Source organism: Meriones unguiculatus, chromosome 14 (assembly GCF_030254825.1).
Source record: "Meriones unguiculatus strain TT.TT164.6M chromosome 14, Bangor_MerUng_6.1, whole genome shotgun sequence".
NCBI classification, from domain to species: domain Eukaryota; kingdom Metazoa; phylum Chordata; class Mammalia; order Rodentia; family Muridae; genus Meriones; species Meriones unguiculatus.
The window spans coordinates 49,940,954-49,961,306 of NC_083361.1; the positions used below are offsets into that span (position 1 = coordinate 49,940,954).

At 52.8% G+C, this 20,353-nt stretch overlaps 8 non-coding genes across 8 annotated transcripts; all 8 read right to left on the reverse strand.

The window, feature by feature from the left end:
* Window positions 1-1,121: 1,121 nt before the first annotated feature.
* LOC132647519 (small nucleolar RNA SNORD116) lies at window positions 1,122-1,215 on the reverse strand. The gene has a single exon (XR_009585884.1). It is a non-coding gene; the product is annotated as a small nucleolar RNA SNORD116 (small nucleolar RNA).
* A 2,395-nt stretch (window positions 1,216-3,610) lies between these two features.
* Window positions 3,611-3,704, reverse strand: LOC132647520 (small nucleolar RNA SNORD116). Its single transcript, XR_009585885.1, has one exon. It is a non-coding gene; the product is annotated as a small nucleolar RNA SNORD116 (small nucleolar RNA).
* A 2,395-nt stretch (window positions 3,705-6,099) lies between these two features.
* On the reverse strand, window positions 6,100-6,193 carry LOC132647522 (small nucleolar RNA SNORD116). The gene has a single exon (XR_009585887.1). It is a non-coding gene; the product is annotated as a small nucleolar RNA SNORD116 (small nucleolar RNA).
* Window positions 6,194-8,591: 2,398 nt separating this feature from the next.
* On the reverse strand, window positions 8,592-8,685 carry LOC132647523 (small nucleolar RNA SNORD116). Its single transcript, XR_009585888.1, has one exon. It is a non-coding gene; the product is annotated as a small nucleolar RNA SNORD116 (small nucleolar RNA).
* Window positions 8,686-11,077: 2,392 nt separating this feature from the next.
* Window positions 11,078-11,171, reverse strand: LOC132647524 (small nucleolar RNA SNORD116). The gene has a single exon (XR_009585889.1). It is a non-coding gene; the product is annotated as a small nucleolar RNA SNORD116 (small nucleolar RNA).
* A 2,395-nt stretch (window positions 11,172-13,566) lies between these two features.
* Window positions 13,567-13,660, reverse strand: LOC132647525 (small nucleolar RNA SNORD116). The gene has a single exon (XR_009585890.1). It is a non-coding gene; the product is annotated as a small nucleolar RNA SNORD116 (small nucleolar RNA).
* A 2,395-nt stretch (window positions 13,661-16,055) lies between these two features.
* On the reverse strand, window positions 16,056-16,149 carry LOC132647526 (small nucleolar RNA SNORD116). Its single transcript, XR_009585891.1, has one exon. It is a non-coding gene; the product is annotated as a small nucleolar RNA SNORD116 (small nucleolar RNA).
* A 2,394-nt stretch (window positions 16,150-18,543) lies between these two features.
* LOC132647527 (small nucleolar RNA SNORD116) lies at window positions 18,544-18,637 on the reverse strand. Its single transcript, XR_009585892.1, has one exon. It is a non-coding gene; the product is annotated as a small nucleolar RNA SNORD116 (small nucleolar RNA).
* Window positions 18,638-20,353: the final 1,716 nt, after the last annotated feature.

The following is a 20,353-nucleotide window of genomic DNA, read 5'->3' on the forward strand; positions in this document are numbered from 1 at the left end:
GCAGTTACCAACAAAGCCACCTCTAAGTGAAAGTCCAATTCCTTTTGTCCCTGCTCATGGGTAGAGTTCTCAAGCCAGTCTTGATTGACAGCCCAAGACCCAGAAGCTGCCTCTCGTACTACACACCCACAGGGAAGCCATTCCGCAATTTCTACACCGAGGAATACCTGAGTCACACAAGAGAAAGCAAAATAAAGTAAAGGAAGCCACCCTACGTGAAATTTTTAACTTTGAGAAGACCTGTGCAAACAGAGGCCATTCCATCCTAGATCTCTGAGGACATCCCTGCCATGTCCTCATTCTACAGCATTCCTACAAGGATATCATGTGTTTCAAAGAGCCACCCACCCGGAATGAGGGTACCACACAAGGATGCCATCCAACACAGATTCCAATCAACTGATTCATACACGGATCCACAAGGCTAAGTTACCTATCTGTCTTCAAAAGAGGGATATCAGTCCTGGAATACATGGAGAGTGTGAAAGTGGCAGAAATCTTAAAAAAATAAATAAATACATACATATAGAGCCGCCTCTCAGGGCTCCACTCCCTGTCTTGGCTCCCTAACACCTTCCACTAAGGGGACCTGAGAAAATGTCAGGCACACAACAACAGACACTTTCACTCTTTGCCCTCAACATGGGGGTCCTACTCTCAAATGTCACTACATTCCCTCAGACCCTGGGAGACTGTGTCACAGGACCCATATAGCATGTGCAGGCTTGATACCGGGCTGTCTCAGCATGGAAGCACTGCACCACTGCCACTTCCTGGCTTCTAGGATGGTGACACTCAGGGCCCCACTCTCAGAGTAGACTGAGCCCAGCTCTGTGGCCACTGCTACAAGCCTCCAGAGGCTTCAAGGTGCCTGCAGGGCACACAAGGCGGCTATCACCTATCTCCCTAGGATCTGGGCAACGCATATCCTCCACACCAAAGGCAGCATCTCAGCATGTCCCAGAGGCCTGTCTTGCCAAAGACAAACCCTTCTAGCCGAGTTGAGAAAGCACCGGACCTCCTGGAGGCAGTGAGGCTCCAGGTGGAGGAAGGGAAGAGCAGAGGAGTGGATTCCCAGCCTGTGTCTGACCCCCTGAGAAGGTGGGTGACCCGAAGGTGCCGGACCTCAGTCCCGATGAGAGAGGTGGTATTGAGTTTTCACTCATTTTGTTCAGCTTTTCCAAGGAATGTTTGACTAGGAATCATCATCGATCCAAGCACACTGGAGTGCCCTTGCATAAAGAGTTTCGGGGCTCCTCTGGACAATGCGGGTGTTGGTGAGTGCGAGGAATTCCACGGCCTTCCCCAACCCGAAGCGTGGAGCAAGGGCACCAATCTCTGCACGTGGGGGCATCCAGAGGCCGGCCTGTACTTCCTGGGGCTGAAGTGACACGCCCTGCTCTGCCCTCGCAGTTCCACCAAGAACCGACCATCCTGAGCACCTGGCAGAATTCATGGGTGGCTTACCTTTGTCCTCCGATGCAGGCAGCTAGGTCACCAGCACCAAGCATCCTCGCTGGAGGCTAAATCAGGTGCCAACGGCGCTCACGGTATGATGCTGGCCCATTTCTTCTACAGTAGGCCCAAGCTGGCCAAGGAAGGAGACACTGTGAAGACAGCACAAAGGACAAGCCCCCATTACAGTGGGACCGATGCAAAGGGAAACCTGGGGCCTAGCAGACAGGAAGGGATGGTCAGACCACACATGCCCTCTCACCACTCCTGCTCTCCCAAACCCTCCAGCCTGCCCTGCCGCATCAGGAGGAGGGCACGGTGTTGGTCCCCTCGGCTTCCAGACAAAATTTGGATAAGGCTAGGTAGGAAGGGATTGCCCCACTGACTCTTGGCTACCCCCCAGGGCCTTTACACACTTTGCTGAGTCTCTCTAACTTCAAACAAATAATCTCACCCTCTCCAACACACAGCTTGCTCCAACTCCAGCCTGTAGGAAATTCCCAAGAGAATGAGAGCACCTACAAACACACCAAATCTGGACCCTGTTCCCCAAGGGAGCAGCCTCCCCTGGCAATACTCCAATGGAGGCCTGGCACTCAAGCCAGGCCCGAGCCATGAGCCAGCCATGCCCACAGACACATCTCTGCCTCCACGGAGGTCCTCCTCTGCATTTTCAGCGGGCCTCGTGGTTCTACACAACAATATCAAGACACAGGACAGGACTCAACGGTCACTAAAGATTCTGCAGTAGGTCTCAGGATGCAAGGGACATTCCAAAGGCACACCAACTTTGTCTCTCTTTGCATGTCTTTCTCTACCTATGTCTGTAAATTTTGTGTCTGAGTCTCTCTCCGTCGCTCTGTCTGTCATTCACGATCCCTTTCTCACTCAGCAGGATCCCTGTGGTCCAAGGACCAGGAAAGGTGCCTTCAGGCGTAGGCACTGTATCAAAGCAAATGTTTCCTGCTGGTCGCACACAGTGGTAAACCACTGAGGCTCCGATGACCCTGGAGAGCTGAAACCCTTCAGGAATGCAGTTACCAACAAAGCCACCTCTAAGTGAAAGTCCAATTCCTTTTGTCCCTGCTCATGGGTAGAGTTCTCAAGCCAGTCTTGATTGACAGCCCAAGACCCAGAAGCTGCCTCTCGTACTACACACCCACAGGGAAGCCATTCCGCAATTTCTACACCGAGGAATACCTGAGTCACACAAGAGAAAGCAAAATAAAGTAAAGGAAGCCACCCTACGTGAAATTTTTAACTTTGAGAAGACCTGTGCCAACAGAGGCCATTCCTTCCTAGATCTCTGAGGACATCCCCGCCATGTCCTCATTCTACAGCTTTCCTACAAGGATATCATGTGTTTCAAAGAGCCACCCCCCCGGAATGAGGGTACCACACAAGGATGCCATCCAACACAGATTCCAATCAACTGATTCATACACGGATCCACAAGGCTAAGTTACCTATCTGTCTTCAAAAGAGGTCTATCAGTCCTGGAATACATGGAGAGTGTGAAAGTGGAAGAAATCTTAAAAAAATAAATAAATACATACATATAGAGCCGCCTCTCAGGGCTCCACTCCCTGTCTTGGCTCCCTAACACCTTCCACGAAGGGGACCTGAGAAAATGTCAGGCACACAACAACAGACACTTTCACTCTTTGCCCTCAACATGGGGGTCCTACTCTCAAATGTCACCACATTCCCTCAGGCCCTGGGAGACTGTGTCACAGGACCCATATAGCATGTGCAGGCTTGACACCGGGCTGTCTCAGCATGGAAGCACTGCACCACTGCCACTTCCTGGCTTCTAGGATGGTGACACTCAGGGCCCCACTCTCAGAGTAGACTGAGCCCAGCTCTGTGGCCACTGCTACAAGCCTCCAGAGGCTTCAAGGTGCCTGCAGGGCACACAAGGCGGCTATCACCTATCTCCCTAGGATCTGGGCAACGCATCTCCTCCACACCAAAGGCAGCATCTCAGCATGTCCCAGAGGCCTGTCTTGCCAAAGGACAAACCCTTCTAGCCGAGATGAGAAAGCACCGGCCCTCCTGGAGGCAGTGAGGCTCCAGGTGGAGGAAGGGAAGAGCAGAGGAGTGGATTCCCAGCCTGTGTCTGACCCCCTGAGAAGGTGGGTGACCCGAAGGTGCCGGACCTCAGTCCCGATGAGAGAGGTGGTATTGAGTTTTCACTCATTTTGTTCAGCTTTTCCAAGGAATGTTTGACTAGGAATCATCATCGATCCAAGCACACTGGAGTGCCCTTGCATAAAGAGTTTCGGGGCTCCTCTGGACAATGCGGGTGTTGGTGAGTGCGAGGAATTCCTCGGCCTTCCCCAACCAGAACCGTGGAGCAAGGGCACCAAGCTCTGCACGTGGGGGCATCCAGAGGTCGGCCTGTACTTCCTGGGGCTGAAGTGACACGCCCTGCTCTGCCCTCGCAGTTCCACCAAGAACCGACCATCCTGAGCACCTGGCAGAATTCATGGGTGGCTTACCTTTGTCCTCCGATGCAGGCAGCTAGGTCACCAGCACCAAGCATCCTCGCTGGAGGCTAAATCAGGTGCCAACGGCGCTCACGGTATGATGCTGGCCCATTTCTTCTACAGTAGGCCCAAGCTGGCCAAGGAAGGAGACACTGTGAAGACAGCACAAAGGACAAGCCCCCATTACAGTGGGACCGATGCAAAGGGAAACCTGGGGCCTAGCAGACAGGAAGGGATGGTCAGACCACACATGCCCTCTCACCACTCCTGCTCTCCCAAACCCTCCAGCCTGCCCTGCCGCATCAGGAGGAGGGCACGGTGTTGGTCCCCTCGGCTTCCAGACAAAATTTGGATAAGGCTAGGTAGGAAGGGATTGCCCCACTGACTCTTGGCTACCCCCCAGGGCCTTTACACACTTTGCTGAGTCTCTCTAACTTCAAACAAATAATCTCACCCTCTCCAACACACAGCTTGCTCCAACTCCAGCCTGTAGGAAATTCCCAAGAGAATGAGAGCACCTACAAACACACCAAATCTGGACCCTGTTCCCCAAGGGAGCAGCCTCCCCTGGCAATACTCCAATGGAGGCCTGGCACTCAAGCCAGGCCCGAGCCATGAGCCAGCCATGCCCACAGACACATCTCTGCCTCCACGGAGGTCCTCCTCTGCATTTTCAGCGGGCCTCGTGGTTCTACACAACAATATCAAGACACAGGACAGGACTCAACGGTCACTAAAGATTCTGCAGTAGGTCTCAGGATGCAAGGGACATTCCAAAGGCACACCAACTTTGTCTCTCTTTGCATGTCTTTCTCTACCTATGTCTGTAAATTTTGTGTCTGAGTCTCTCTCCGTCGCTCTGTCTGTCATTCACGATCCCTTTCTCACTCAGCAGGATCCCTGTGGTCCAAGGACCAGGAAAGGTGCCTTCAGGCGTAGGCACTGTATCAAAGCAAATGTTTCCTGCTGGTCGCACACAGTGGTAAACCACTGAGGCTCCGATGACCCTGGAGAGCTGAAACCCTTCAGGAATGCAGTTACCAACAAAGCCACCTCTAAGTGAAAGTCCAATTCCTTTTGTCCCTGCTCATGGGTAGAGTTCTCAAGCCAGTCTTGATTGACAGCCCAAGACCCAGAAGCTGCCTCTCGTACTACACACCCACAGGGAAGCCATTCCGCAATTTCTACACCGAGGAATACCTGAGTCACACAAGAGAAAGCAAAATAAAGTAAAGGAAGCCACCCTACGTGAAATTTTTAACTTTGAGAAGACCTGTGCCAACAGAGGCCATTCCTTCCTAGATCTCTGAGGACATCCCCGCCATGTCCTCATTCTACAGCTTTCCTACAAGGATATCATGTGTTTCAAAGAGCCACCCCCCCGGAATGAGGGTACCACACAAGGATGCCATCCAACACAGATTCCAATCAACTGATTCATACACGGATCCACAAGGCTAAGTTACCTATCTGTCTTCAAAAGAGGTCTATCAGTCCTGGAATACATGGAGAGTGTGAAAGTGGAAGAAATCTTAAAAAAATAAATAAATACATACATATAGAGCCGCCTCTCAGGGCTCCACTCCCTGTCTTGGCTCCCTAACACCTTCCACGAAGGGGACCTGAGAAAATGTCAGGCACACAACAACAGACACTTTCACTCTTTGCCCTCAACATGGGGGTCCTACTCTCAAATGTCACCACATTCCCTCAGGCCCTGGGAGACTGTGTCACAGGACCCATATAGCATGTGCAGGCTTGACACCGGGCTGTCTCAGCATGGAAGCACTGCACCACTGCCACTTCCTGGCTTCTAGGATGGTGACACTCAGGGCCCCACTCTCAGAGTAGACTGAGCCCAGCTCTGTGGCCACTGCTACAAGCCTCCAGAGGCTTCAAGGTGCCTGCAGGGCACACAAGGCGGCTATCACCTATCTCCCTAGGATCTGGGCAACGCATCTCCTCCACACCAAAGGCAGCATCTCAGCATGTCCCAGAGGCCTGTCTTGCCAAAGGACAAACCCTTCTAGCCGAGATGAGAAAGCACCGGCCCTCCTGGAGGCAGTGAGGCTCCAGGTGGAGGAAGGGAAGAGCAGAGGAGTGGATTCCCAGCCTGTGTCTGACCCCCTGAGAAGGTGGGTGACCCGAAGGTGCCGGACCTCAGTCCCGATGAGAGAGGTGGTATTGAGTTTTCACTCATTTTGTTCAGCTTTTCCAAGGAATGTTTGACTAGGAATCATCATCGATCCAAGCACACTGGAGTGCCCTTGCATAAAGAGTTTCGGGGCTCCTCTGGACAATGCGGGTGTTGGTGAGTGCGAGGAATTCCTCGGCCTTCCCCAACCAGAACCGTGGAGCAAGGGCACCAAGCTCTGCACGTGGGGGCATCCAGAGGCCGGCCTGTACTTCCTGGGGCTGAAGTGACACGCCCTGCTCTGCCCTCGCAGTTCCACCAAGAACCGACCATCCTGAGCACCTGGCAGAATTCATGGGTGGCTTACCTTTGTCCTCCGATGCAGGCAGCTAGGTCACCAGCACCAAGCATCCTCGCTGGAGGCTAAATCAGGTGCCAACGGCGCTCACGGTATGATGCTGGCCCATTTCTTCTACAGTAGGCCCAAGCTGGCCAAGGAAGGAGACACTGTGAAGACAGCACAAAGGACAAGCCCCCATTACAGTGGGACCGATGCAAAGGGAAACCTGGGGCCTAGCAGACAGGAAGGGATGGTCAGACCACACATGCCCTCTCACCACTCCTGCTCTCCCAAACCCTCCAGCCTGCCCTGCCGCATCAGGAGGAGGGCACGGTGTTGGTCCCCTCGGCTTCCAGACAAAATTTGGATAAGGCTAGGTAGGAAGGGATTGCCCCACTGACTCTTGGCTACCCCCCAGGGCCTTTACACACTTTGCTGAGTCTCTCTAACTTCAAACAAATAATCTCACCCTCTCCAACACACAGCTTGCTCCAACTCCAGCCTGTAGGAAATTCCCAAGAGAATGAGAGCACCTACAAACACACCAAATCTGGACCCTGTTCCCCAAGGGAGCAGCCTCCCCTGGCAATACTCCAATGGAGGCCTGGCACTCAAGCCAGGCCCGAGCCATGAGCCAGCCATGCCCACAGACACATCTCTGCCTCCACGGAGGTCCTCCTCTGCATTTTCAGCGGGCCTCGTGGTTCTACACAACAATATCAAGACACAGGACAGGACTCAACGGTCACTAAAGATTCTGCAGTAGGTCTCAGGATGCAAGGGACATTCCAAAGGCACACCAACTTTGTCTCTCTTTGCATGTCTTTCTCTACCTATGTCTGTAAATTTTGTGTCTGAGTCTCTCTCCGTCGCTCTGTCTGTCATTCACGATCCCTTTCTCACTCAGCAGGATCCCTGTGGTCCAAGGACCAGGAAAGGTGCCTTCAGGCGTAGGCACTGTATCAAAGCAAATGTTTCCTGCTGGTCGCACACAGTGGTAAACCACTGAGGCTCCGATGACCCTGGAGAGCTGAAACCCTTCAGGAATGCAGTTACCAACAAAGCCACCTCTAAGTGAAAGTCCAATTCCTTTTGTCCCTGCTCATGGGTAGAGTTCTCAAGCCAGTCTTGATTGACAGCCCAAGACCCAGAAGCTGCCTCTCGTACTACACACCCACAGGGAAGCCATTCCGCAATTTCTACACCGAGGAATACCTGAGTCACACAAGAGAAAGCAAAATAAAGTAAAGGAAGCCACCCTACGTGAAATTTTTAACTTTGAGAAGACCTGTGCCAACAGAGGCCATTCCTTCCTAGATCTCTGAGGACATCCCCGCCATGTCCTCATTCTACAGCTTTCCTACAAGGATATCATGTGTTTCAAAGAGCCACCCCCCCCCCGGAATGAGGGTACCACACAAGGATGCCATCCAACACAGATTCCAATCAACTGATTCATACACGGATCCACAAGGCTAAGTTACCTATCTGTCTTCAAAAGAGGGATATCAGTCCTGGAATACATGGAGAGTGTGAAAGTGGAAGAAATCTTAAAAAAATAAATAAATACATACATATAGAGCCGCCTCTCAGGGCTCCACTCCCTGTCTTGGCTCCCTAACACCTTCCACGAAGGGGACCTGAGAAAATGTCAGGCACACAACAACAGACACTTTCACTCTTTGCCCTCAACATGGGGGTCCTACTCTCAAATGTCACCACATTCCCTCAGGCCCTGGGAGACTGTGTCACAAAACCCATATAGCATGTGCAGGCTTGACACCGGGCTGTCTCAGCATGGAAGCACTGCACCACTGCCACTTCCTGGCTTCTAGGATGGTGACACTCAGGGCCCCACTCTCAGAGTAGACTGAGCCCAGCTCTGTGGCCACTGCTACAAGCCTCCAGAGGCTTCAAGGTGCCTGCAGGGCACACAAGGCGGCTATCACCTATCTCCCTAGGATCTGGGCAACGCATCTCCTCCACACCAAAGGCAGCATCTCAGCATGTCCCAGAGGCCTGTCTTGCCAAAGGACAAACCCTTCTAGCCGAGTTGCGAAAGCACCGGCCCTCCTGGAGGCAGTGAGGCTCCAGGTGGAGGAAGGGAAGAGCAGAGGAGTGGATTCCCAGCCTGTGTCTGACCCCCTGAGAAGGTGGGTGACCCGAAGGTGCCGGACCTCAGTCCCGATGAGAGAGGTGGTATTGAGTTTTCACTCATTTTGTTCAGCTTTTCCAAGGAATGTTTGACTAGGAATCATCATCGATCCAAGCACACTGGAGTGCCCTTGCATAAAGAGTTTCGGGGCTCCTCTGGACAATGCGGGTGTTGGTGAGTGCGAGGAATTCCACGGCCTTCCCCAACCAGAAGCGTGGAGCAAGGGCACCAAGCTCTGCACGTGGGGGCATCCAGAATCCGGCCTGTACTTCCTGGGGCTGAAGTGACATGCCCTGCTCTGCCCTCGCAGTTCCACCAAGAACCGACCATCCTGAGCAAATGGCAGAATTCATGGGTGGCTTACCTTTGTCCTCCGATGCAGGCAGCTAGGTCACCAGCACCAAGCATCCTCGCTGGAGGCTAAATCAGGTGCCAACGGCGCTCACGGTATGATGCTGGCCCATTTCTTCTACAGTAGGCCCAAGCTGGCCAAGGAAGGAGACACTGTGAAGACAGCACCAAGGACAAGCCCCCATTACAGTGGGACCGATGCAAAGGGAAACCTGGGGCCTAGCAGACAGGAAGGGATGGTCAGACCACACATGCCCTCTCACCACTCCTGCTCTCCCAAACCCTCCAGCCTGCCCTGCCGCATCAGGAGGAGGGCACGGTGTTGGTCCCCTCGGCTTCCAGACAAAATTTGGATAAGGCTAGGTAGGAAGGGATTGCCCCACTGACTCTTGGCTACCCCCCAGGGCCTTTACACACTTTGCTAGGTCTCTAACTTCAAACAAATAATCTCACCCTCTCCAACACACAGCTTGCTCCAACTCCAGCCTGTAGGAAATTCCCAAGAGAATGAGAGCACCTACAAACACACCAAATCTGGACCCTGTTCCCCAAGGGAGCAGCCTCCCCTGGCAATACTCCAATGGAGGCCTGGCACTCAAGCCAGGCCCGAGCCATGAGCCAGCCATGCCCACAGACACATCTCTGCCTCCACGGAGGTCCTCCTCTGCATTTTCAGCGGGCCTCGTGGTTCTACACAACAATATCAAGACACAGGACAGGACTCAACGGTCACTAAAGATTCTGCAGTAGGTCTCAGGATGCAAGGGACATTCCAAAGGCACACCAACTTTGTCTCTCTTTGCATGTCTTTCTCTACCTATGTCTGTAAATTTTGTGTCTGAGTCTCTCTCCGTCGCTCTGTCTGTCATTCACGATCCCTTTCTCACTCAGCAGGATCCCTGTGGTCCAAGGACCAGGAAAGGTGCCTTCAGGCGTAGGCACTGTATCAAAGCAAATGTTTCCTGCTGGTCGCACACAGTGGTAAACCACTGAGGCTCCGATGACCCTGGAGAGCTGAAACCCTTCAGGAATGCAGTTACCAACAAAGCCACCTCTAAGTGAAAGTCCAATTCCTTTTGTCCCTGCTCATGGGTAGAGTTCTCAAGCCAGTCTTGATTGACAGCCCAAGACCCAGAAGCTGCCTCTCGTACTACACACCCACAGGGAAGCCATTCCGCAATTTCTACACCGAGGAATACCTGAGTCACACAAGAGAAAGCAAAATAAAGTAAAGGAAGCCACCCTACGTGAAATTTTTAACTTTGAGAAGACCTGTGCAAACAGAGGCCATTCCACCCTAGATCTCTGAGGACATCCCCGCCATGTCCTCATTCTACAGCTTTCCTACAAGGATATCATGTGTTTCAAAGAGCCACCCCCCCGGAATGAGGGTACCACACAAGGATGCCATCCAACACAGATTCCAATCAACTGATTCATACACGGATCCACAAGGCTAAGTTACCTATCTGTCTTCAAAAGAGGTCTATCAGTCCTGGAATACATGGAGAGTGTGAAAGTGGAAGAAATCTTAAAAAAATAAATAAATACATACATATAGAGCCGCCTCTCAGGGCTCCACTCCCTGTCTTGGCTCCCTAACACCTTCCACGAAGGGGACCTGAGAAAATGTCAGGCACACAACAACAGACACTTTCACTCTTTGCCCTCAACATGGGGGTCCTACTCTCAAATGTCACTACATTCCCTCAGACCCTGGGAGACTGTGTCACAGGACCCATATAGCATGTGCAGGCTTGACACCGGGCTGTCTCAGCATGGAAGCACTGCACCACTGCCACTTCCTGGCTTCTAGGATGGTGACACTCAGGGCCCCACTCTCAGAGTAGACTGAGCCCAGCTCTGTGGCCACTGCTACAAGCCTCCAGAGGCTTCAAGGTGCCTGCAGGGCACACAAGGCGGCTATCACCTATCTCCCTAGGATCTGGGCAACGCATCTCCTCCACACCAAAGGCAGCATCTCAGCATGTCCCAGAGGCCTGTTTTGCCAAAGACAAACCCTTCTAGCCGAGTTGAGAAAGCACCGGCCCTCCTGGAGGCAGTGAGGCTCCAGGTGGAGGAAGGGAAGAGCAGAGGAGTGGATTCCCAGCCTGTGTCTGACCCCCTGAGAAGGTGGGTGACCCGAAGGTGCCGGACCTCAGTCCCGATGAGAGAGGTGGTATTGAGTTTTCACTCATTTTGTTCAGCTTTTCCAAGGAATGTTTGACTAGGAATCATCATCGATCCAAGCACACTGGAGTGCCCTTGCATAAAGAGTTTCGGGGCTCCTCTGGACAATGCGGGTGTTGGTGAGTGCGAGGAATTCCTCGGCCTTCCCCAACCAGAACCGTGGAGCAAGGGCACCAAGCTCTGCACGTGGGGGCATCCAGAGGCCGGCCTGTACTTCCTGGGGCTGAAGTGACACGCCCTGCTCTGCCCTCGCAGTTCCACCAAGAACCGACTATCCTGAGCACCTGGCAGAATTCATGGGTGGCTTACCTTTGTCCTCCGATGCAGGCAGCTAGGTCACCAGCACCAAGCATCCTCGCTGGAGGCTAAATCAGGTGCCAACGGCGCTCACGGTATGATGCTGGCCCATTTCTTCTACAGTAGGCCCAAGCTGGCCAAGGAAGGAGACACTGTGAAGACAGCACCAAGGACAAGCCCCCATTACAGTGGGACCGATGCAAAGGGAAACCTGGGGCCTAGCAGACAGGAAGGGATGGTCAGACCACACATGCCCTCTCACCACTCCTGCTCTCCCAAACCCTCCAGCCTGCCCTGCCGCATCAGGAGGAGGGCACGGTGTTGGTCCCCTCGGCTTCCAGACAAAATCTGGATAAGGCTAAGTAGGAAGGGATTGCCCCACTGACTCTTGGCTCCCCCCCAGGGCCTTTACACACTTTGCTGAGTCTCTCTAACTTCAAACAAATAATCTCACCCTCTCCAACACACAGCTTGCTCCAACTCTAGCCTGTAGGAAATTCCCAAGAGAATGAGAGCACCTACAAACACACCAAATCTGGACCCTGTTCCCCAAGGGAGCAGCCTCCCCTGGCAATACTCCAATGGAGGCCTGGCACTCAAGCCAGGCCCGAGCCATGAGCCAGCCATGCCCACAGACACATCTCTGCCTCCACGGAGGTCCTCCTCTGCATTTTCAGCGGGCCTCGTGGTTCTACACAACAATATCAAGACACAGGACAGGACTCAACGGTCACTAAAGATTCTGCAGTAGGTCTCAGGAGGCAAGGGACATTCCAAAGGCACACCAACTTTGTCTCTCTTTGCATGTCTTTCTCTACCTATGTCTGTAAATTTTGTGTCTGAGTCTCTCTCCGTCACTCTGTCTGTCATTCACGATCCCTTTCTCACTCAGCAGGATCCCTGTGGTCCAAGGACCAGGAAAGGTGCCTTCAGGCGTAGGCACTGTATCAAAGCAAATGTTTCCTGCTGGTCGCACACAGTGGTAAACCACTGAGGCTCCGATGACCCTGGAGAGCTGAAACCCTTCAGGAATGCAGTTACCAACAAAGCCACCTCTAAGTGAAAGTCCAATTCCTTTTGTCCCTGCTCATGGGTAGAGTTCTCAAGCCAGTCTTGATTGACAGCCCAAGACCCAGAAGCTGCCTCTCGTACTACACACCCACAGGGAAGCCATTCCGCAATTTCTACACCGAGGAATACCTGAGTCACACAAGAGAAAGCAAAATAAAGTAAAGGAAGCCACCCTACGTGAAATTTTTAACTTTGAGAAGACCTGTGCCAACAGAGGCCATTCCTTCCTAGATCTCTGAGGACATCCCCGCCATGTCCTCATTCTACAGCTTTCCTACAAGGATATCATGTGTTTCAAAGAGCCACCCCCCCGGAATGAGGGTACCACACAAGGATGCCATCCAACACAGATTCCAATCAACTGATTCATACACGGATCCACAAGGCTAAGTTACCTATCTGTCTTCAAAAGAGGTCTATCAGTCCTGGAATACATGGAGAGTGTGAAAGTGGAAGAAATCTTAAAAAAATAAATAAATACATACATATAGAGCCGCCTCTCAGGGCTCCACTCCCTGTCTTGGCTCCCTAACACCTTCCACGAAGGGGACCTGAGAAAATGTCAGGCACACAACAACAGACACTTTCACTCTTTGCCCTCAACATGGGGGTCCTACTCTCAAATGTCACCACATTCCCTCAGGCCCTGGGAGACTGTGTCACAGGACCCATATAGCATGTGCAGGCTTGACACCGGGCTGTCTCAGCATGGAAGCACTGCACCACTGCCACTTCCTGGCTTCTAGGATGGTGACACTCAGGGCCCCACTCTCAGAGTAGACTGAGCCCAGCTCTGTGGCCACTGCTACAAGCCTCCAGAGGCTTCAAGGTGCCTGCAGGGCACACAAGGCGGCTATCACCTATCTCCCTAGGATCTGGGCAACGCATATCCTCCACACCAAAGGCAGCATCTCAGCATGTCCCAGAGGCCTGTCTTGCCAAAGGACAAACCCTTCTAGCCGAGATGAGAAAGCACCGGCCCTCCTGGAGGCAGTGAGGCTCCAGGTGGAGGAAGGGAAGAGCAGAGGAGTGGATTCCCAGCCTGTGTCTGACCCCCTGAGAAGGTGGGTGACCCGAAGGTGCCGGACCTCAGTCCCGATGAGAGAGGTGGTATTGAGTTTTCACTCATTTTGTTCAGCTTTTCCAAGGAATGTTTGACTAGGAATCATCATCGATCCAAGCACACTGGAGTGCCCTTGCATAAAGAGTTTCGGGGCTCCTCTGGACAATGCGGGTGTTGGTGAGTGCGAGGAATTCCTCGGCCTTCCCCAACCAGAACCGTGGAGCAAGGGCACCAAGCTCTGCACGTGGGGGCATCCAGAGGCCGGCCTGTACTTCCTGGGGCTGAAGTGACACGCCCTGCTCTGCCCTCGCAGTTCCACCAAGAACCGACTATCCTGAGCACCTGGCAGAATTCATGGGTGGCTTACCTTTGTCCTCCGATGCAGGCAGCTAGGTCACCAGCACCAAGCATCCTCGCTGGAGGCTAAATCAGGTGCCAACGGCGCTCACGGTATGATGCTGGCCCATTTCTTCTACAGTAGGCCCAAGCTGGCCAAGGAAGGAGACACTGTGAAGACAGCACCAAGGACAAGCCCCCATTACAGTGGGACCGATGCAAAGGGAAACCTGGGGCCTAGCAGACAGGAAGGGATGGTCAGACCACACATGCCCTCTCACCACTCCTGCTCTCCCAAACCCTCCAGCCTGCCCTGCCGCATCAGGAGGAGGGCACGGTGTTGGTCCCCTCGGCTTCCAGACAAAATCTGGATAAGGCTAAGTAGGAAGGGATTGCCCCACTGACTCTTGGCTACCCCCCAGGGCCTTTACACACTTTGCTGAGTCTCTCTAACTTCAAACAAATAATCTCACCCTCTCCAACACACAGCTTGCTCCAACTCTAGCCTGTAGGAAATTCCCAAGAGAATGAGAGCACCTACAAACACACCAAATCTGGACCCTGTTCCCCAAGGGAGCAGCCTCCCCTGGCAATACTCCAATGGAGGCCTGGCACTCAAGCCAGGCCCGAGCCATGAGCCAGCCATGCCCACAGACACATCTCTGCCTCCACGGAGGTCCTCCTCTGCATTTTCAGCGGGCCTCGTGGTTCTACACAACAATATCAAGACACAGGACAGGACTCAACGGTCACTAAAGATTCTGCAGTAGGTCTCAGGAGGCAAGGGACATTCCAAAGGCACACCAACTTTGTCTCTCTTTGCATGTCTTTCTCTACCTATGTCTGTAAATTTTGTGTCTGAGTCTCTCTCCGTCACTCTGTCTGTCATTCACGATCCCTTTCTCACTCAGCAGGATCCCTGTGGTCCAAGGACCAGGAAAGGTGCCTTCAGGCGTAGGCACTGTATCAAAGCAAATGTTTCCTGCTGGTCGCACACAGTGGTAAACCACTGAGGCTCCGATGACCCTGGAGAGCTGAAACCCTTCAGGAATGCAGTTACCAACAAAGCCACCTCTAAGTGAAAGTCCAATTCCTTTTGTCCCTGCTCATGGGTAGAGTTCTCAAGCCAGTCTTGATTGACAGCCCAAGACCCAGAAGCTGCCTCTCGTACTACACACCCACAGGGAAGCCATTCCGCAATTTCTACACCGAGGAATACCTGAGTCACACAAGAGAAAGCAAAATAAAGTAAAGGAAGCCACCCTACGTGAAATTTTTAACTTTGAGAAGACCTGTGCCAACAGAGGCCATTCCTTCCTAGATCTCTGAGGACATCCCCGCCATGTCCTCATTCTACAGCTTTCCTACAAGGATATCATGTGTTTCAAAGAGCCACCCCCCCGGAATGAGGGTACCACACAAGGATGCCATCCAACACAGATTCCAATCAACTGATTCATACACGGATCCACAAGGCTAAGTTACCTATCTGTCTTCAAAAGAGGTCTATCAGTCCTGGAATACATGGAGAGTGTGAAAGTGGAAGAAATCTTAAAAAAATAAATAAATACATACATATAGAGCCGCCTCTCAGGGCTCCACTCCCTGTCTTGGCTCCCTAACACCTTCCACGAAGGGGACCTGAGAAAATGTCAGGCACACAACAACAGACACTTTCACTCTTTGCCCTCAACATGGGGGTCCTACTCTCAAATGTCACCACATTCCCTCAGGCCCTGGGAGACTGTGTCACAGGAACCATATAGCATGTGCAGGCTTGACACCGGGCTGTCTCAGCATGGAAGCACTGCACCACTGCCACTTCCTGGCTTCTAGGATGGTGACACTCAGGGCCCCACTCTCAGAGTAGACTGAGCCCAGCTCTGTGGCCACTGCTACAAGCCTCCAGAGGCTTCAAGGTGCCTGCAGGGCACACAAGGCGGCTATCACCTATCTCCCTAGGATCTGGGCAACGCATATCCTCCACACCAAAGGCAGCATCTCAGCATGTCCCAGAGGCCTGTCTTGCCAAAGGACAAACACTTCTAGCCGAGATGAGAAAGCACCGGCCCTCCTGGAGGCAGTGAGGCTCCAGGTGGAGGAAGGGAAGAGCAGAGGAGTGGATTCCCAGCCTGTGTCTGACCCCCTGAGAAGGTGGGTGACCCGAAGGTGCCGGACCTCAGTCCCGATGAGAGAGGTGGTATTGAGTTTTCACTCATTTTGTTCAGCTTTTCCAAGGAATGTTTGACTAGGAATCATCATCGATCCAAGCACACTGGAGTGCCCTTGCATAAAGAGTTTCGGGGCTCCTCTGGACAATGCGGGTGTTGGTGAGTGCGAGGAATTCCTCGGCCTTCCCCAACCAGAACCGTGGAGCAAGGGCACCAAGCTCTGCACGTGGGGGCATCCAGAGGCCGGCCTGTACTTCCTGGGGCTGAAGTGACACGCCCTGCTCTGCCCTCGCAGTTCCACCAAGAACCGACTATCCTGAGCACCTGGCAGAATTCATGGGTGGCTTACCTTTGTCCTCCGATGCAGGCAGCTAGGTCACCAGCACCAAGCATCCTCGCTGGAGGCTAAATCAGGTGCCAACGGCGCTCACGGTATGATGCTGGCCCATTTCTTCTACAGTAGGCCCAAGCTGGCCAAGGAAGGAGACACTGTGAAGACAGCACCAAGGACAAGCCCCCATTACAGTGGGACCGATGCAAAGGGAAACCTGGGGCCTAGCAGACAGGAAGGGATGGTCAGACCACACATGCCCTCTCACCACTCCTGCTCTCCCAAACCCTCCAGCCTGCCCTGCCGCATCAGGAGGAGGGCACGGTGTTGGTCCCCTCGGCTTCCAGACAAAATCTGGATAAGGCTAAGTAGGAAGGGATTGCCCCACTGACTCTTGGCTCCCCCCCAGGGCCTTTACACACTTTGCTGAGTCTCTCTAACTTCAAACAAATAATCTCACCCTCTCCAACACACAGCTTGCTCCAACTCTAGCCTGTAGGAAATTCCCAAGAGAATGAGAGCACCTACAAACACACCAAATCTGGACCCTGTTCCCCAAGGGAGCAGCCTCCCCTGGCAATACTCCAATGGAGGCCTGGCACTCAAGCCAGGCCCGAGCCATGAGCCAGCCATGCCCACAGACACATCTCTGCCTCCACGGAGGTCCTCCTCTGCATTTTCAGCGGGCCTCGTGGTTCTACACAACAATATCAAGACACAGGACAGGACTCAACGGTCACTAAAGATTCTGCAGTAGGTCTCAGGATGCAAGGGACATTCCAAAGGCACACCAACTTTGTCTCTCTTTGCATGTCTTTCTCTACCTATGTCTGTAAATTTTGTGTCTGAGTCTCTCTCCGTCGCTCTGTCTGTCATTCACGATCCCTTTCTCACTCAGCAGGATCCCTGTGGTCCAAGGACCAGGAAAGGTGCCTTCAGGCGTAGGCACTGTATCAAAGCAAATGTTTCCTGCTGGTCGCACACAGTGGTAAACCACTGAGGCTCCGATGACCCTGGAGAGCTGAAACCCTTCAGGAATGCAGTTACCAACAAAGCCACCTCTAAGTGAAAGTCCAATTCCTTTTGTCCCTGCTCATGGGTAGAGTTCTCAAGCCAGTCTTGATTGACAGCCCAAGACCCAGAAGCTGCCTCTCGTACTACACACCCACAGGGAAGCCATTCCGCAATTTCTACACCGAGGAATACCTGAGTCACACAAGAGAAAGCAAAATAAAGTAAAGGAAGCCACCCTACGTGAAATTTTTAACTTTGAGAAGACCTGTGCAAACAGAGGCCATTCCACCCTAGATCTCTGAGGACATCCCCGCCATGTCCTCATTCTACAGCTTTCCTACAAGGATATCATGTGTTTCAAAGAGCCACCCCCCCGGAATGAGGGTACCACACAAGGATGCCATCCAACACAGATTCCAATCAACTGATTCATACACGGATCCACAAGGCTAAGTTACCTATCTGTCTTCAAAAGAGGTCTATCAGTCCTGGAATACATGGAGAGTGTGAAAGTGGAAGAAATCTTAAAAAAATAAATAAATACATACATATAGAGCCGCCTCTCAGGGCTCCACTCCCTGTCTTGGCTCCCTAACACCTTCCACGAAGGGGACCTGAGAAAATGTCAGGCACACAACAACAGACACTTTCACTCTTTGCCCTCAACATGGGGGTCCTACTCTCAAATGTCACTACATTCCCTCAGACCCTGGGAGACTGTGTCACAGGACCCATATAGCATGTGCAGGCTTGACACCGGGCTGTCTCAGCATGGAAGCACTGCACCACTGCCACTTCCTGGCTTCTAGGATGGTGACACTCAGGGCCCCACTCTCAGAGTAGACTGAGCCCAGCTCTGTGGCCACTGCTACAAGCCTCCAGAGGCTTCAAGGTGCCTGCAGGGCACACAAGGCGGCTATCACCTATCTCCCTAGGATCTGGGCAACGCATCTCCTCCACACCAAAGGCAGCATCTCAGCATGTCCCAGAGGCCTGTTTTGCCAAAGACAAACCCTTCTAGCCGAGTTGAGAAAGCACCGGCCCTCCTGGAGGCAGTGAGGCTCCAGGTGGAGGAAGGGAAGAGCAGAGGAGTGGATTCCCAGCCTGTGTCTGACCCCCTGAGAAGGTGGGTGACCCGAAGGTGCCGGACCTCAGTCCCGATGAGAGAGGTGGTATTGAGTTTTCACTCATTTTGTTCAGCTTTTCCAAGGAATGTTTGACTAGGAATCATCATCGATCCAAGCACACTGGAGTGCCCTTGCATAAAGAGTTTCGGGGCTCCTCTGGACAATGCGGGTGTTGGTGAGTGCGAGGAATTCCACGGCCTTCCCCAACCAGAAGCGTGGAGCAAGGGCACCAATCTCTGCACGTGGGGGCATCCAGAGGCCGGCCTGTACTTCCTGGGGCTGAAGTGACACGCCCTGCTCTGCCCTCGCAGTTCCACCAAGAACCGACTATCCTGAGCACCTGGCAGAATTCATGGGTGGCTTACCTTTGTCCTCCGATGCAGGCAGCTATGTCACCAGCACCAAGCATCCTCGCTGGAGGCTAAATCAGGTGCCAACGGTGCTCACGGTATGATGCTGGCCCATTTCTTCTACAGTAGGCCCAAGCTGGCCAAGGAAGGAGACACTGTGAAGACAGCACAAAGGACAAGCCCCCATTACAGTGGGACCGATGCAAAGGGAAACCTGGGGCCTAGCAGACAGGAAGGGATGGTCAGACCACACATGCCCTCTCACCACTCCTGCTCTCCCAAACCCTCCAGCCTGCCCTGCCGCATCAGGAGGAGGGCACGGTGTTGGTCCCCTCGGCTTCCAGACAAAATTTGGATAAGGCTAGGTAGGAAGGGATTGCCCCACTGACTCTTGGCTACCCCCCAGGGCCTTTACACACTTTGCTGAGTCTCTCTAACTTCAAACAAATAATCTCACCCTCTCCAACACACAGCTTGCTCCAACTCCAGCCTGTAGGAAATTCCCAAGAGAATGAGAGCACCTACAAACACACCAAATCTGGACCCTGTTCCCCAAGGGAGCAGCCTCCCCTGGCAATACTCCAATGGAGGCCTGGCACTCAAGCCAGGCCCGAGCCATGAGCCAGCCATGCCCACAGACACATCTCTGCCTCCACGGAGGTCCTCCTCTGCATTTTCAGCGGGCCTCGTGGTTCTACACAACAATATCAAGACACAGGACAGGACTCAACGGTCACTAAAGATTCTGCAGTAGGTCTCAGGATGCAAGGGACATTCCAAAGGCACACCAACTTTGTCTCTCTTTGCATGTCTTTCTCTACCTATGTCTGTAAATTTTGTGTCTGAGTCTCTCTCCGTCACTCTGTCTGTCATTCACGATCCCTTTCTCACTCAGCAGGATCCCTGTGGTCCAAGGACCAGGAAAGGTGCCTTCAGGCGTAGGCACTGTATCAAAGCAAATGTTTCCTGCTGGTCGCACACAGTGGTAAACCACTGAGGCTCCGATGACCCTGGAGAGCTGAAACCCTTCAGGAATGCAGTTACCAACAAAGCCACCTCTAAGTGAAAGTCCAATTCCTTTTGTCCCTGCTCATGGGTAGAGTTCTCAAGCCAGTCTTGATTGACAGCCCAAGACCCAGAAGCTGCCTCTCGTACTACACACCCACAGGGAAGCCATTCCGCAATTTCTACACCGAGGAATACCTGAGTCACACAAGAGAAAGCAAAATAAAGTAAAGGAAGCCACCCTACGTGAAATTTTTAACTTTGAGAAGACCTGTGCCAACAGAGGCCATTCCTTCCTAGATCTCTGAGGACATCCCCGCCATGTCCTCATTCTACAGCTTTCCTACAAGGATATCATGTGTTTCAAAGAGCCACCCCCCCGGAATGAGGGTACCACACAAGGATGCCATCCAACACAGATTCCAATCAACTGATTCATACACGGATCCACAAGGCTAAGTTACCTATCTGTCT